Source organism: Schistocerca cancellata, chromosome 1, assembly GCF_023864275.1.
Source record: "Schistocerca cancellata isolate TAMUIC-IGC-003103 chromosome 1, iqSchCanc2.1, whole genome shotgun sequence".
NCBI lineage: Eukaryota > Metazoa > Arthropoda > Insecta > Orthoptera > Acrididae > Schistocerca > Schistocerca cancellata.
Genome location: NC_064626.1, coordinates 1,136,595,480 through 1,136,612,482, shown reverse-complemented (window position 1 = coordinate 1,136,612,482; position 17,003 = coordinate 1,136,595,480). Strand labels below are relative to the sequence as shown.

The following is a 17,003-nucleotide window of genomic DNA, read 5'->3' as shown; positions in this document are numbered from 1 at the left end:
GCTTAGATTCTCCATATTCAATGTCCTGGTGATCTTGACATGAAGAGGATTGGTAGGATTACCATCAGCATGCAATGTGACTTGAAATAATAGGTACACCTTTATAAGTTTTTAAGACATTTTATTCTTCAAAAGAGTGACACAGCTGGTCCATAACAAATAATAACTCAACAGTAACCTTGAACTATTCAACTCAAATCCTTATATAAACTTCCAAACAATTACCCTTGTTAATTTTGCAGTTTTCAGTAATTACAATTGAAAAGTATTTCATCAAGTCAACTTGAGATACATACAGAAACTGCATATTCATTACTATTTGTTTCACACATACAAATTAGCCAAAACACAATGACAACATTTGAATTTAAATCAAATATTTGGAATAAACAATGACTTTGACAATTTTTTTATTCCACAGTAACAAAATTAAATTTTTGACATATGCTTTAACAGAACTGTCAGTTAACATTTACAGTTATTTTGTATTTTACACAGGAAATTCCTTTTGACAATTTGTTTACATGTATTGGGTTCCATTATTTCATTAAACTCACATAATTACTTTCAATATTAGTCATCTTTGATACATATACTGTTTATACAGGTGGGTAATAGCAATTCCTATAGTATTCTGACCATAGCTTTATGTAATTTGACCAATAAACAAAAATGGTAGAACATGTTTTCATTATATTTTAATTAAAAGATGGTCCTACCAGGTTATGAGTTTTATGAGTTTGATATGTTAGTACTTCATAATCATTTAAATATTAAATCATTCATTAGGTGGAGATTACTACTCGTACTTTGTTTACATTTCTGACATTGTGATTATCTTGTTCTTTGTCTAATTTAGAATGGTTGGCTATGATACAATTAGTGTACAAAGGTAATATACAAAAGAAATCCATTACATTCTTATAACAGCACTGGAATCTGGGTGTTTGATAGTGCTGAATGAAGTAGGGGTTGTTGTTGTTACAATCTATTCAATTTGCTTTCCATTCTGCCCTGAAACATTCCATGGCTACAAATTTTGTTTTATACTGTACTCACTGTGATCATAGTTTCAGTAATAGTTGTTTGTATGTTACTAAGTCAAATTCTTCTTGAAAGTGAACAAATATTGCATCCAACTGATTGTCTTGATCGATGACTTTCAGAATGTCATGAAAGAATAGCATTTCAGGTGACTCCTGTTTTTGGAGTCAATGCTGGTTGACATGGAGAAGGTCATTCTCTTTTAGATATTTCATTATGTTTGAGCTCATAATATGTTCTAAGATTCTACAACATATGGACATCAGTGAAACTGGAGAATAGTTTTGTGGATCACTTCTATTACCCTTCTTGTTACAAATTCTGCATAGAATCTGATAGGGATTTCATCATGAACTGGGACCTTGTTCAGTTGTAATGATTTCCACTGTTTCTCAACTCCACTGGAACTAATATCTATGTCATTCATTTTTGCAGCGGCAGTGGTCATGAATCTTCAGTTGTAAAGGAACATTTGGAAACAGAGTTCAGCATTTTTGCTTTTCCTTTGTCATCCTCATTTTCACTTCCTGTCTCATTCATGAGTGCCTGGAAACAGGCTTTGTTACCGTGAGAGCTGTTTCACACAACCTGAAAATCATTGAGTTTTGAGAGGTCCTTTGGTAAGATTCAGCTGAAGTACTAGCTGAGGATTTCATGCATTGACCTTATAAAAGCCAAACTTCTTTCATTTAGCCTGTATATATCTATAACCCTATGCTTTGTTTTACATCTTCTATAATTTCTAAGCAAAGAAGGGAAAGCAGAAAGATGGAAGGAGTATATAGAGGGTCTATACAAGGGCGATGTACTTGAGGACAATATTATGGAAATGGAAGAGGATGTAGATGAAGATGAAATGGGAGATACAATTTTGCGTGAAGAGTTTGACAGAGCACTGAAAGACCTGAGTCGAAACAAGGCCCCCAGAGTAGACAACATTCCATTGGAACTACTGACGGCCTTGGGAGAGCCAGTCCTGACAAAACTCTACCATCTGGTGAGCAAGATGTATGAAACAGGCAAAATACCCTCAGACTTCAAGAAGAATATAATAATTCCAATCCCAAAGAAAGCAGGTGTTGACAGATGTGAAAATTACCAAACAATCAGTTTAATAAGCCACAGCTGCAAAATACTAACACGAATTCTTTACAGACGAATGGAAAAACTAGTAGAAGCCGACCTCGGGGAAGATCAGTTTGGATTCCGTAGAAATACTGGAACACATGAGGCAATACTGACCTTACGACTTATCTTAGAACAAAGATTAAGGAAAGGCAAACCTAGGTTTCTAGCATTTGTAGACTTGGAGAAAGCTTTTGACAATGTTGACTGGAACACTCTTTCAAATTCTAAAGGTGGCAGGGGTAAAATATAGGGAGCGAAAGGCTATTTACAATTTGTTCAGAAACCAGATGGCAGTTATAAGAGTCGAGGGAAATGAAAGGGAAACAGTGGTTGGGAAGGGAGTTAGACAGGGTTGTAGCCTCTCCCCGATGTTATTCAATCTGTACATTGAGCAAGCAGTAAAGGAAAGAAAAGAAAAATTCGGAGTAGGTATTAAAATCCATGGAGAAGAAATAAAAACTTTGAGTTTCGCCAATGACATTGTAATTCTGTCAGAGACAGCAAAGGACTTGGAAGAGCAGTTGAACGGAATGTATGGTGTCTTGAAGGGAGGATATAAGATGAACATCAACAAAAGCAAAACGAGGATAATGGAATGTAGTCGAAATAAGGCGGGTGATGTTGAGGGTATTAGATTAGGAAATGAGATACTTAAAGTAGTAAAGGAGTTTTGCTATTTGGGGAGCAAAATAACTGATGATGGTCGAAGTAGAGAGGATATTAAATGTAGAGTGGCAATGGCAAGGAAAGCGTTTCTGAAGAAGAGAAATTTGTTAACATCGAGTATAGATTTAAGTGTCAGGAAGTCATTTCTGAAAGTATTTGTATGGAGTGCAGCCATGTATGGAAGTGAAATATGGACGGTAAATAGTTTGGATAAGAAGAGAATAGAAGCTTTCGAAATGTGGTGCTACAGAGGAACGCTGAAGATTAGATGGGTAGATCACATAACTAATGAGGAAGTACTGAATAGGATTGGGGAGAAGAGAAGTTTGTGGCACAACTTGACCAGAAGAAGGGATTGGTTGGTAGGACATGTTCTTGAGGCATCAAGGGATCACCAATTTAGTATTGGAGGGCAGCGTGGAGGGTAAAAATCGTAGGGGGAGACCAAGAGATGAATACACTAAGCAGATTCAGAAGGATGTAGGCTGCAGTAGGTACTGGGAGATGAAGAAGCTTGCACAGGATAGAGTAGCATGGAGAGCTGCATCAAACCAGTCTCAGGACTGAAGACCACAACAACAACATAATTTTTAGATTTACCTCTAAATTACTTATATGTTATTGTGTAGATTTGAAGAGAAAGCAACAGCTCTTCAATTACTACTTAGCTGCTTTTTTGTCTAATACTTCAAATAAAACATTTACTTAACTTCACGCATAGCACTATCAGTTATCTGGATAGTGCCAGTGTCAAGATCTTTTTGTATTAAATATTAAACTTATGTTAAATTGACTTTCTGAGTCCAAGGTAGAGGGTATGGCCAATGAGGTTTCCTTTTACTTCTTTATTGATTTTGTGGAGATTTTAATTTATTTGTTTATTTATTTATTTGTCCATGAGACCTTTTTGGTAATAGAATGTACATAATATGTTGGACAAAGTAAGAGCATATGGACTATCAGACCAATTGTGTGATTGGATTGAAGAGTTCCTAGATAACAAAACGCAGCATGTCATTCTCAATGGAGAGAAGTCTTCCGAAGTAAGAGTGATTTCAGGTGTGCCGCAGGGGAGTGTCATAGGACTGCTGCTATTCACAATATACATAAATGACCTGGTGGATGACATCAGAAGTTCACTGAGGCTTTTTGCAGATGATGCTGCGGTATATCGAGAGGTTGTAACAATGGAAAATTGTACTGAAATGCAGGAGGATCTGCAGCGAATTGACGCATGGTGAAGGGAATGGCAATTGAATCTCAATGTAGACAACTGTAATGTGCTGCGAATACATAGAAAGATAGATCCCTTATCATTTAGGTACAAAATAGCAGGTCAGCAACTGGAAGCAGTTAATTCCATAAATTATCTGGGAGTACGCATTAGGAGTGATTTAAAATGGAATGATCATATAAAGTTGATCGTCGGTAAAGCAGATGCCAGACTCAGATTAATTGGAAGAATCCTAAGGAAATGCAATCTGAAAACAAAGGAAGTAGGTTACAGTACACTTGTTCGCCCACTGCTTGAATACTGCTCAGCAGTTTTGGATCCGTACAGATAGGGTTGATAGAAGAGATAGAGAAGATCCAACGGAGAGCAGCATGCTTCGTTACAGGATCATTTAGTAATCGCAAAAGTGTTATGGAGATGATAGATAAACTCCACTGGAAGACTCTGCAGTAGAGACGCTCAGTAGTTCGGTACGGGATTTTGTTAAAGTTTCGAGAACATACCTTCACCGAAGAGTCAAGCAGTATATTGCTCCCTCCTATGTATATCTCGCAAAGAGAACATGAAGATAAAATCAGAGAGATTAGAACCCACACAGAAGCATACCGACAATCCTTCTTTCCACGAACAATATGAGAGTGGAATAGAAGGGAGAACCGATAGAGGTACTCAAGGTACCCTCCGCCACACACCGTCAGGTGGCTTGCAGAGTATGGATGTAGATGTAGATGTAGACATCATTTAATACAATATTGTTTCTACCACTTTAACATCATTAATCTCTTATGGTTACACTTCTTATTGTTGGTACATTATTTGCGTCTGTTCAGTGGTTACAATGTTATTGTGCTTTCAGTGAATAAGACTGGTCCATTATTATTTATCAAAATACTCTTTCAGACTGTAGAAACAATGACCAATTAGATACGCCTTTACTGCAGTTTTGAACTCTGCTGTGTTGCTTATTGATTGTATGTTACTTGGAAGTTTCCTGAATATCTGTTTTCCAAGGTGTAGTACTCCATTTTGGCAGAGCTTAGTTTTTGTGTGATTTTGTCAAGTCAACTCTATTTACAGCTTTGTTTGACAACTGGATATCTATAGTTCGTGGAACCTTTTCCTTGACATTACAGAAGTTGATTGCTGCAGGTTTTCCTTCATTTATTATTAATGTATTGAATGTGAACCATTGTATTATGCTGCCCATTGCCTTTGGTATATTTTCCTATAGTAGGTTTTCTGATTTTGCAGTAATCAGAAAGCTTGTGTCATCAGCAAACTGGTAAGAGTTTTGACACTGTATGTTTGTAGGTCATTTACATGTAGAAGGAACAGCACTGGTCCCAGTACTGATCCTTGGGGAACACCATACTTCATGTCAATCTGAGTAATGGTTTGTGATTTTGTTGTAGTCAGTGTATTGTGTTTCCATCCACAAAGGTATGACGTGACCCAGTCATTGGGTGTGCCTCTGATGCCTAGTTAATTTAATTTCTGTAGGAGTGCTTCATGATTTATAACATCAAATGCTTTTGACAAGTCAAGGCTTGCACCAGTGATACAATTGCCGCTGTCCACTTTCTGCAAAATTTCACTTAGGAATTCAGAAATAGCACTGTTGGTTGAGCAGTTCTTCCTAAACCTGTGTTGTGCTGTGGATAGGATTGGATATTTTTCCATAAAGACTGTAAGGCTTTTGTGGAAGACTTTCTCTAGAATTTTTGAGAATTAAGACAAAAGGGCAGTTCCTGTCTGATATATGCCAGTAATGTGTTTCAGACCTTGGCACCAGAATATGAAACTCCCTTCTGAATACTATAGAGATATATGTACAAGTAGCCTACATGGAGATTATTTTAACTTTTTGTATTGTGGCTGTGAATTCTACAGTTCATTGTATGTTCACCCTTGTTATAAACCACAAATAGCATTAGGTCATTTCACTATATGTAATCTGTAATAAAGATTGCTGTGATAGCTGTGACAATGTGATTTGGTGTATATGTGTGTGCCTGAATGCAATGTGTGCCTGAATGCAATACTGGTGCTGAGATATGTTTCTTTGAGTGAATGCATAACTTCTATTTGAATTCCTTGCTTTCAAGTAGCCATGGTTTAGCAGCATTGTGTCCTCTGACTAGATTGTTACTTACTACCATGTAACACTGCCCAAAGACTTACCATTTGTGTCTGTTGTTTCGTTTTGTACCAAAATGTTGTCTCCAAAATACAAGAAATTGTTTCTGCTCATACTGCAAGTAATTGGGCCCTTTTTGCAAATATGCAAGAGGTTTCCTTGTCCACTATGAAAGTCTCACACATAAGTTTGGGAATATCACTACACTACTGCACATTTCTAAACTACAAAAAACTACTGATACTGAGTTATGAAACGTACAGTTTCTCTACAAAAATTTTAGCACAGATATTCAAACAGTGGAAAGTTTAGCATGGATAATAACAATATGGAAAGGATAGATTGCTACTCACAATATAGCAGAGGTACTGAGTCACAGATAGGCACAATGAAAAAGAATGTTACAAATTTTCAGCTATTGAGCAAAGTCCTTCTTCAAAAGTAGAAAACTCACATCATACACACAAGCGTGACTCATACATACATGTTAACTGCCATCTCTGGGCACTAAGCCAAACTGGAACTGTATCTGATGTGAGCAGTGCTCTAGCTGGGGTGGGTAGTGGTCATATGGAAGAGGACTGGGTGGGAGGGGGGCGGGATAGCGGGTCATGGTTGGCGGAAGTGCTAGTGCTGCTTGTGGGAGAGTGCAGGAATGCGGTTGAGACAGGATAGGACTGCTAGGTGCAGTGTCAGAAGGCTATGTTGTGAGGGGAGAGGGAGAGGGGGAAGGGGCAGAGGAGAGAAGATGAGAAGGGTGAAGGACTATTGGACACATTGCCATAGAAGGCATGTGTTCTAGTGGAGTGGAAGTAGGGAAGGATATAAGCAGGTGGTGGACAGGGACTAGGCAAGGCTGAGGCCAGAGAAGCTATGGGAATGAAAGTTTCCATCTGCACAGTTCAGAAAACCTCATATTGGTGGGAAGAATCCATATGGCACAGGCTGTGAAACAGTCATTAAAGTGAAGCACATTGTGTTGGGCAGCATGCCCAGTAAGTGCATGGTTCAATTGTCTCTTGGCCACAGTTAGATGGACTAATAGCTTGTTAGGTGTCATGCCCATGTAGAATGTGCTGTATTAGTTGCAGCTAAGTGGATTGATCACATGCTTGCTTTCACAGATGGCCCGGCCTTTGATGGGATAAAAAAAGACTATGACAGGACTAGAATATGTGGTGCCAGGAGGACATATGGTATAGGTCTCGTATCTAGGTCCATTGTGGGGATATGAGTCATGACACAAGAGGTTGGAAGCAGGGATGGAGAAGGGAGAGGTAAGGATATTATGTAAGTTAGGTGGGCACTGGAATATGACTATGAGATGTTGGAAGGATAGTGATGAGGATGTTTCTTATTTCAGTGCAAAAGAGAGATAATTGAAACCCTGGCAGAGATTTTGATTCTGTTGTTCCCATCCTACATAGTACAGAATCACTAGGGGTGTGCTCCTTCTTGGGTAGACAGTTAGTATGTGGAAGACTGAGGATAACTGGGCAGACAAGGAATGGGATATGTGTTTCTGGAGAAGATTTGGATGTGTGATCTTAGGCTTTCTCGGCAAAGACGCTCAATCTGCAGGTATCACCTAACAATGACGGCAAGGAATGCTGTCAAAATATCGTGGTTTGAAAACGACTGCACCTGGCTGGAGACCCGAGAACAAGATTTGGATGGTAATGTCATTCTGTGAAAGCCTCAGTGAGACACTTGGCGTATTTGGAAAACACCTGCTTCTCTCTACAAATGCAATGGCTATGTCTGGTTATGCTATATGGAAGGGCCTTCTTGGTGTAGAATGGGTGGCAGCTGTTGAGGTGGAGGTATTGTTGGTGGTTGTAGGCTTGATGTGGACAGAGATAGCAATGTAGCCATCCGTGGGGTGGAGGTCATCATTGAGAAAGGTGGCTTGTTGGGTTCAGGAAGAATAGGCAAAGCAGATTGAAGAGGTGTTATTGAGATTCTGGAGGAATGTGCATAGTGTAATGGTCGCCTGGTCATAGATATTGCTAATTGCTATAATCGCACTATTTCACTCTCATTTACGGAGCTTGTTAGCACTTGATGTTAGGTTGGCGCCATTAAAATGCATTGTGTTGTGGTAATCGCTGCTACTTGCTGGATCGCTGCTGTCTCTCGATGCTGATGCTGGCTCTTCATCTGGTTGTCTAGGGTTAAAAACATGAGGTCCCGTGTTTTTTATGTGCTTTTGATGATAAAGAACGAGCGAAACCAACAAATATGTAAACTTCAAATATTTATTACTCTGGTGGCCATCTTAATTCCACTGTCCACCAAAGACCATGACACAACACAAAGTAGTACTTCCGTTACATGTTCTTTGCATTGTTTATCCACCTCAAACAATAACACACAAACACACTTTACCAAAGTGACATTCCGACTGCCTCCCGACCATTCTTGCTGCTTGTATTTATAACATTGTCAAAGAACTACTAAAAAGAGATATAGTTTACAAGTCACATGTACATCTGTTATCATAATTTGTGCAGAAAAGTTATTAATTTGCATCGAGTGACAGAATTTAACATGTTATTAAAATGATAGACAGATTTGTTGACTTGACAGAATAATTCTTTGTTACAAAAAGACCGTTTTTAGAAGTTTGTCAATTGACTTCTCTAATTTGCATAAATAAGTAAATAACATGAATTATTAAGAATTACATTGGTTTTCGTCTAAAATAGGATTGATTTCGTGAATACTGAGTGAAAATGCTCCTAGTGAACAAATAGGTTTCACTGGGTGATTTTTGTTTAAGGAGATCCTAAATACCTAAGTTGGCCACTATTTTTCGTACTTCATATTAATTATTTAAGATGAACTTAGTGTTTTTACATGATGACATTTGCTGTATCAGTGATCAAGTGATATAAACTTTTGTGTGGGTCAGTAATTCAGTATAATTTAATGGGTTGTCTGTTTATGCAGACATGTTATGCAATCATTGTTAACATACACAATAACTTTTCTATAATCATAAATACTCGTTAAACTGGTTGAATTTGGAGGGTATCGCATACTTCGGTACAGTAAAGCCTTTAATATGTTCTGTTACAATACCCCCCTCAGGTAATATCATTTACAGAATGTTAATGATATTAGCCGACTAGGACAAATGTGTCAAATGGTTAAAATTTGGGAAAGTACTACTTTAATAATTTTTTTTTTTTTTTTTTACTATGCATAATGTGTATGTATACAATGACCGTTACACCGTTTCAAAATGACTTTTTCCTGCAAATATTTTAGTTGTGTTGTTTCAAATGCCCTTTGTGTTATGGCTCTCAGTATGACAGCATAATAAAAATATTTAGTAATATATGAAAGTAAAAAAAAATGTTAATCTTTGCTCCCAGTGAGCCACATGGAAAATGATCAAAAACAGACACAAATATATCACATGTGATTTTAAGATATATAAAAAATATATGTAAATTATTTCAAAGTCAGTTCTCATTGAGTCACAGATTAATCAAGATAATAGAAGGAACATAAATATATTACATAGATGGACAGGTCATATGTCCATAGGAAAATATTGCAACTGTCTGCTCTTTTTGAGCCACATAAAAGAAATGAAAACAAAGAACATAATTATAAGTATGGACATTATATATAAACACAAACACTAGAGAAGTCACATGTATGAATATAATATGCGTTTGAAAAAAAAGGAAATATTTAAAAAACTTGTCTCCCATTGAGACACATAGTCAAGACAGTACAAGAACATATTAATACCAAAATTGGACACTTAAATTGGTCACAACATAACACAAACATCAAACTTGGTGAACATCTGATTAGCTGTAGAAAATTGTACACAAATCTTATGCCTAAGAACACAATAGTAACAAAATGATGGGTCTTGCACAACATTTTTTTCATTGTCTTTTATTTGGTGCAAGTATGTCACATATTCAACAATACAAAAGGAAAGTAATAAATGTTTGTCACCTTCTTGCTCGTTGCAAGTAAAGAAGATGTCTCAAAATTTAATATTCAATAGTGACAATAAAAATATAAAACCATTCTCTCAGAGATCTGGAATTTTTGCAGGGTCTGTAGGATGAGTGGTAGTTGCTATTTGACACACCCCGTAAAATCTTTGCTGATAACATGCTTTACGGAAAATGGGTAAGTAACTGTATTCAAACAGGGAAATGTGCTTAATCATGTTTATATGGTTTCAATTCAGTGATGTTTCTTAATCCAAATAACCTTCTTGATCTGGGAAAGATCAGTCTAGACGCATTAGGATGTGGACTTTCCTTTGTTTCAAATGGACAAATGTCAATGTTTACTTTAACATATGGACAACCTAGCTCAACATCTTTGTCTCTTTCAGTATTTTCAAACAATAGATCATTTTCAATTTCTTTAGTTCCTAAGTCTAATGTCTCTTTCCTACACTTAGACACATCCCTCTCTGTTTGCAAAGCATTGACATTTAAACATAAACCTTTGTTTTCATCTGTTCCTTTTAACACTGTGTTGTCACTTAACAACCTACTGTTTTCACCCCATTTTTTATAAAGTCCACTACGGATTCTTGTCCACCATGTAGGATACAAGGTTGCACTTACCTTTGCTAATTCTTTCCAAAAGGCATCTTTGTTTATACAGTTTCCATAGTTGTTCCACAAAACTTCTAAAAACTTTTCCCCTTTTTCTTGAAAACACACATTTACATTCCATCCCTTTATATTTTCTTTAATATTATTATTATTACCATTCTCATAGATTAGTGTTTCATAGTTCCCAATCGGCAATAGCTTGTCCTCAGATACACATTCCCTAGTCTGCATTTCACTTAAATTAACCTCATTATTACCCATGTTTGTCACATCACTTACCTTTCCCACATAATCACTTTTCAATTCTACAAATACTTTTATTTCTTCCTCCACACTCTCATCAACAACATCACTTGACTTAGGATCATTATTTAAATGCCCCTCTATTACTTCTTCCTCCTCCTCCACAACAACCCCATCTTCAGTTTCCCCCCTATGTATCTGAATCTCAGCAATTGAGTCTTTGACTCCATTAAACACTTCGTCATCCCCCTTCTTATCAAATAAACCCCCCAAAATAGATTCTATTTGTGGTGTGTCTGACTTGTTATTAACACCAGTATCTTTTTCAGCCCAACTATGGAACTCTGCAATACCTTCAACTTCTGCACTTTCACTAAGTACCTGTGCTTGAACACTGTTTTCATTAACTGTATCACTTTTACTCATAGTATCCCAAAACCTTTTATTAAATTCTAATTTATTCATTCTAACAACATCAGTATTTTCATGGTACTTACTCGTTACATTGTATCTTCTCCTTCTCCAGTTTCGGTTATGTGTTGTCCTGTCATAATATTGTCTAGCCCCAAAACTACGGACATCTAGTGGGACTGTCCACCGCTTCCCGGCTGGTTCCCTCGGTCTGTCCGTTTGTAATTGTCGTTTTGTTCACTAGTTTCAACAAACCCCCTTCTATCTTGTTCTCTTCCCCAATACCTATTTCTATCATTCCTGTTATCTCTCCTCCATCCTCCCTCCTGTGTATTGTTTCTGAAATCATTTTCATATCTCCTATCTCCCCTATTTGGAGCATTATTTCCAGAATTTTCAAAGTCTCTCCTCCCATAATAATCTCTATTTACATTCCTGTTCCACCCCCCATACTGGTTGTTGCCAGAGCCAAAACTTTGGTTATTTTCTCTTTCCAAGGCCCTATCTAATCTATCTACAAATTTCAGGAACTCTTCCATTGAATCGTCTGGTCCATGGACCAATTCCCACTGCAATCTCTCTGGTAACCTTCTTTTTAAAACATCAATTTGTGTCATAATATCAAAAGAGTTATTCAAGTGAGCAAGTTTTTTCAGTTGATCTCTGCAAAATTTTTGCATTCCCCCTACTTTCCCTCTATACACTGGTTCATTTAGAAATTCTGACTTTAATCTGGCTTGTATGGATTGTGACCAAAATTTGCTAATAAACTTAGTTTCAAACTCTTCAAAAGTATTCCAAGAATCATTATTCTCATTTGCCCAGGATAGGGCCTCTCCTTCTAGAAACCGTTTTACTAACTTAATTTTTATGTTATCTGACATTCCTACAACAAACATATCCTTACATTGGTGAATAAAGTCAATAGGGTGCAGATTTTCACCAGGAAAGCATTTCACTTGGATGTGCCCATACATTGTATTTTGATTGTAAAACATTTGTTTTGACATCAATGCATCTTCCAATTGTGTATATTTAGTGTGTATATATTCTACTTTTGTATCTACATTAGTGGTATACAGGTTGTATTCTTGTTTAAGGTTTTCTGATGTTTTGTCTATTCTCTGATCTAATCTTTCAACTTCAGTATCTACTCTGTGTTAGCTTGTATGTTTTCATTTAAACTTTCAACTTTAACTTGAAGTTCTTTTCTGAAGTGTATCAACTGTTCTCTAGTGTCCTTACTGAGGGTAGTTTTAATTTCCTCACACTTCTCATTGAGATGAGTATTTAATAGATCAAAATTCAAACTTAACTTATCCAGTCTATCTGTGTTTTCTTTAAGTTTCAAACTTACTTGTTCACTCGATTGTTTAATTTGCGAGCTTATTTGAGTTGCAAACTCTGCTAGCCACTCTGTTAAGTTTAATTGTTCACCATCCCCTGGTTCAATTTTTACATTTCCTACGATCTCATCACTCTCAGGTAGAGACATGTTAACTATTAATTATTTTAAATGACAACAACAAAATACCTTGCTTTATGTAGCTATGCTCTTATGTCGTGATTGGTGTTCTTGCTGGCTTTCTTCACTTATATTCGGTTTTATCGAAGCTGAAGTCTTGATTGATGAATTCCATTGGCATAATCCAGACGTTCATCTTCCGAGCGGTGTGATGATAGTTTTTCGTAGTCGCACAAACACAATTTATTTATTTTTGACATATTTTCACTGTTGCCACACTGCACAAATAAACTTTTTTGGAGTGCTAAGCACATACGAAATTTATCGCTGCACTATTATCATCGATGCACTTAAAGATCCCGGATGAGCCCCCACTTTTGTAATGGTCGCCTGGTCATAGATATTGCTAATTGCTATAATCGCACTATTTCACTCCCATTTACGGAGCTTGTTAGCACTTGATGTTAGGTTGGCGCCATTAAAATGCATTGTGTTGTGGTAATCGCTGCTACTTGCTGGATCGCTGCTGTCTCTCGATGCTGATGCTGGCTCTTCATCTGGTTGTCTAGGGTTAAAAACATGAGGTCCCGTGTTTTTTATGTGCTTTTGATGATAAAGAACGAGCGAAACCAACAAATATGTAAACTTCAAATATTTATTACTCTGGTGGCCATCTTAATTCCACTGTCCACCAAAGACCATGACACAACACAAAGTAGTACTTCCGTTACATGTTCTTTGCATTGTTTATCCACCTCAAACAATAACACACAAACACACTTTACCAAAGTGACATTCCGACTGCCTCCCGACCATTCTTGCTGCTTGTATTTATAACATTGTCAAAGAACTACTAAAAAGAGATATAGTTTACAAGTCACATGTACATCTGTTATCATAATTTGTGCAGAAAAGTTATTAATTTGCATCGAGTGACAGAATTTAACATGTTATTAAAATGACAGACAGATTTGTTGACTTGACAGAATAATTCTTTGTTACAAAAAGACCGTTTTTAGAAGTTTGTCAATTGACTTCTCTAATTTGCATAAATAAGTAAATAACATGAATTATTAAGAATTACATTGGTTTTCATCTAAAATAGGATTGATTTCGTGAATACTGAGTGAAAACGTTCCTAGTGAACAAATAGGTTTCACTGGGTGATTTTTATTTAAGGAGATCCTAAATACCTAAGTTGGCCACTATTTTTCGTACTTCATATTAATTATTTAAGATGAACTTAGTGTTTTTACATGATGACATTTGCTGTATCAGTGATCAAGTGATATAAACTTTTGTGTGGGTCAGTTATTCAGTATAATTTAATGGGTTGTCTGTTTATGCAGACATGTTATGCAATCATTGTTAACATACACAATAACTTTTCTATAATCATAAATACTCATTAAACTGGTTGAATTTGGAGGGTATCGCATACTTCGGTACAGTAAAGCCTTTAATATGTTCCGTTACAATAGGGTGCCCGCATCCTGGTCCATATCATGAAGATGTCATCACTGAATGTGAACCAAGTGATAAATTTGGTATTCTGGATGGTTGGGAAGGATTCCTCTAGATAGCCCTTGAATAGCTTAGTGTAAAATGGTGTCATGTGGATGCTCATTGCTATAACATGGATATTTTGGTAGATGGTGCCTTCAGAGCAAAAGTGATTGTGGGTGAGAATACAGCTGGTCATACTGACTAGGAAGGAGGGTGCAGGTTTAGACTCAGTTGGGCATCAGGAAAGATAGCATTCTGTAGCTTCAAGTCAATGGGCATTGGAGATGTTAGTGTAGAGGGGTGTGGCATCAATAGTGACAAGCAAAACACCAGGTTGTAAATGAACTGGAACTGTGGAGGATTAATGAAAAAAGTAGTTGGTTTTTGGTATATAGGAGGATAGATTATGGGTAACAGGCTAAAGGTGTTGTGTCCACCGGCCGGAGTGGCCGTGCGGTTCTAGGCGCTACTGTCTGGAGCCGAGCGACTGCTACGGTCGCAGGTTCGAATCCTGCCTCGGGCATGGATGTGTGTGATATCCTTAGGTTAGTTAGGTTTAATTAGTTCTAATTACTAGGTGACTGATGACCTCAGAAGTTAAGTCACATAGTGCTCAGAGACATTTGAACCAAGCCATTATGTTGTGTCCACAAGACCAGAGATCCTCTCTGTGGGGCATAGTATGGTAACTAGCCACAATAGGGCATCTTGGGCAAAGAGAGATAGACTCAGGTAGAGTGTCTGGTTTGGATCAGAGGGTTTTAGGAGGTACTGGAGCTCCTGCTGAGGTACTGGAGCTCCTGAGGGCATCTCGAATGGAGTTGCTGTAGCAGGGCTTGTAGGTGGACCTATCTAACAACTGGCAGAGTTGCTCCACCAGGTAATGCATTGGCAGCTGCTAGGATTATAAATTTGGGATCAGTTTTAGGTGATGGATTGTTGTGGTTTCATGTTGAGGGATTTGAGGAATGCTTGTGAGACAAGTTTCAAGGTTAGGAAATTCTGAGAAATTAATTGGGGATGATTTGAGGTCAGAAGGTGTAGAGTCAGAGTCTGAGGCAAAACAGTGTTTCCACTGTAGGAACTGGGAGAAGTAGACAGGTCTTTAACAAACCCAGTGTGATTTAATTAAAGAGTAGTATGAAAGGTAAAATCTCTGGAAAGGACTGTTACTTTTGTGGGACTGAGAATTTTGGAGGTGGGTTCATGACTGTGTTGCAGTTCTGGTTTAGGTGACATGGAAGGAGGGAGTTTCAGAGGATGTACAGTTTCTGGCTGCACTGCACATGTTACATATTTTTCATCATAATAACCGTGTGTAGCAGGATAGACAGTTTTGTAAGTACTGCATTCTTAGTACTGGGTGAAACAGAAGTTAATCCACTATATTGGAAGCAAGACAGTACTGACTGCTGTCAAAATTTTGTTTATAGAAATGTGTCATTGTTTAATGGTACTGCATGTGAGCAGCACTTACTTGGGTACAGTGCTTTTATGCGGACCAGGATGTAGAACATTTAAAAATATAAATTGACATAACATCCAATTGCTTAAAATTTTCTAAATTTTGAATCAGAATTGGGCACCTCTAAAGTTTGGTGAGTACTTAGTTTGCCCATGTGATAAGAGTTGGTCCTGATTGTGGTGTTTTCTGTTAAGCACTAGTGCACTGCTGTTATAAACCTCATTTCATATCATTTGTTTATTTGGGCCATTTGATTCATTACATAATTAAACATTATATTGAAAACAGGGTAATTAACATTTGACAAAGAAGAGGACAGAGAGAGTGAAGGAGAGATAGGGGGAGGGAGGAGCAGAGAGTGAGAGAGAGAGAGAGCGAGAGAGAGAGAATTCAGTTTACAAATAACAATCACAAATTACAAGTAACAAAAACAACACAATCTGAATTTAACCATAATTACATAGTCTACTTAGAAGGTAGCTAGTTATAATTTCAAAATTCTTTTACTGAGTAAAACACTATTCCACCAGAGATGATTTAAGGTTATATTTAAACATATTCTTATGTTGCTGCAGTTTTATCTCACTAGGTAAGGTGTTAAATAATTCAAATGTTATATCTGAAACACTTTCCTGATACAATACTGTTGGACACTGAGACATGTTGACATTAGTGATATTTCTTGTGTTGTGGCTATGGATATACTTATTTTCTTGTATGTGTCCAATACTGTAAAAAGATATTCATTTCCAAACAGGATACACTCATATATGTAAAGGCTTGGCAGGCTCATTATTCTTGGGTGTACGTATGTGGTCTACACGTTTCCAGTTACTTTAGGCTGCAGATAGCCCTGACTGCTCTTTTCTGCATTTAAAGATTTTTATGCTGGTGGCTGAGTTTCCCCAGAAGATAAGCACATACCAGAGTAATGAGTGAAAGTATGTACAATATGCATGGAGGTATAAGGAGGGGAGATGCCATGACGTCACAAACTCGAAGCTGACAGAAACCGAGCTCCGCCATTGCAGTTTGGTCAGAAGACTCGTTTCCGATTGTGCTACTGTGTAGAGCTGCGGAAGTTTTTTTCATTTTATAATGCC

At 37.3% G+C, this 17,003-nt stretch overlaps 1 protein-coding gene across 6 annotated transcripts in view; it reads left to right on the top strand.

The window, feature by feature from the left end:
* Nucleotides 1-17,003, top strand: part of LOC126092715 (serine/threonine-protein phosphatase 6 regulatory ankyrin repeat subunit A-like) — a 423,652-nt gene that overhangs the window by 74,807 nt on the left and 331,842 nt on the right. The window lies entirely within an intron of this gene.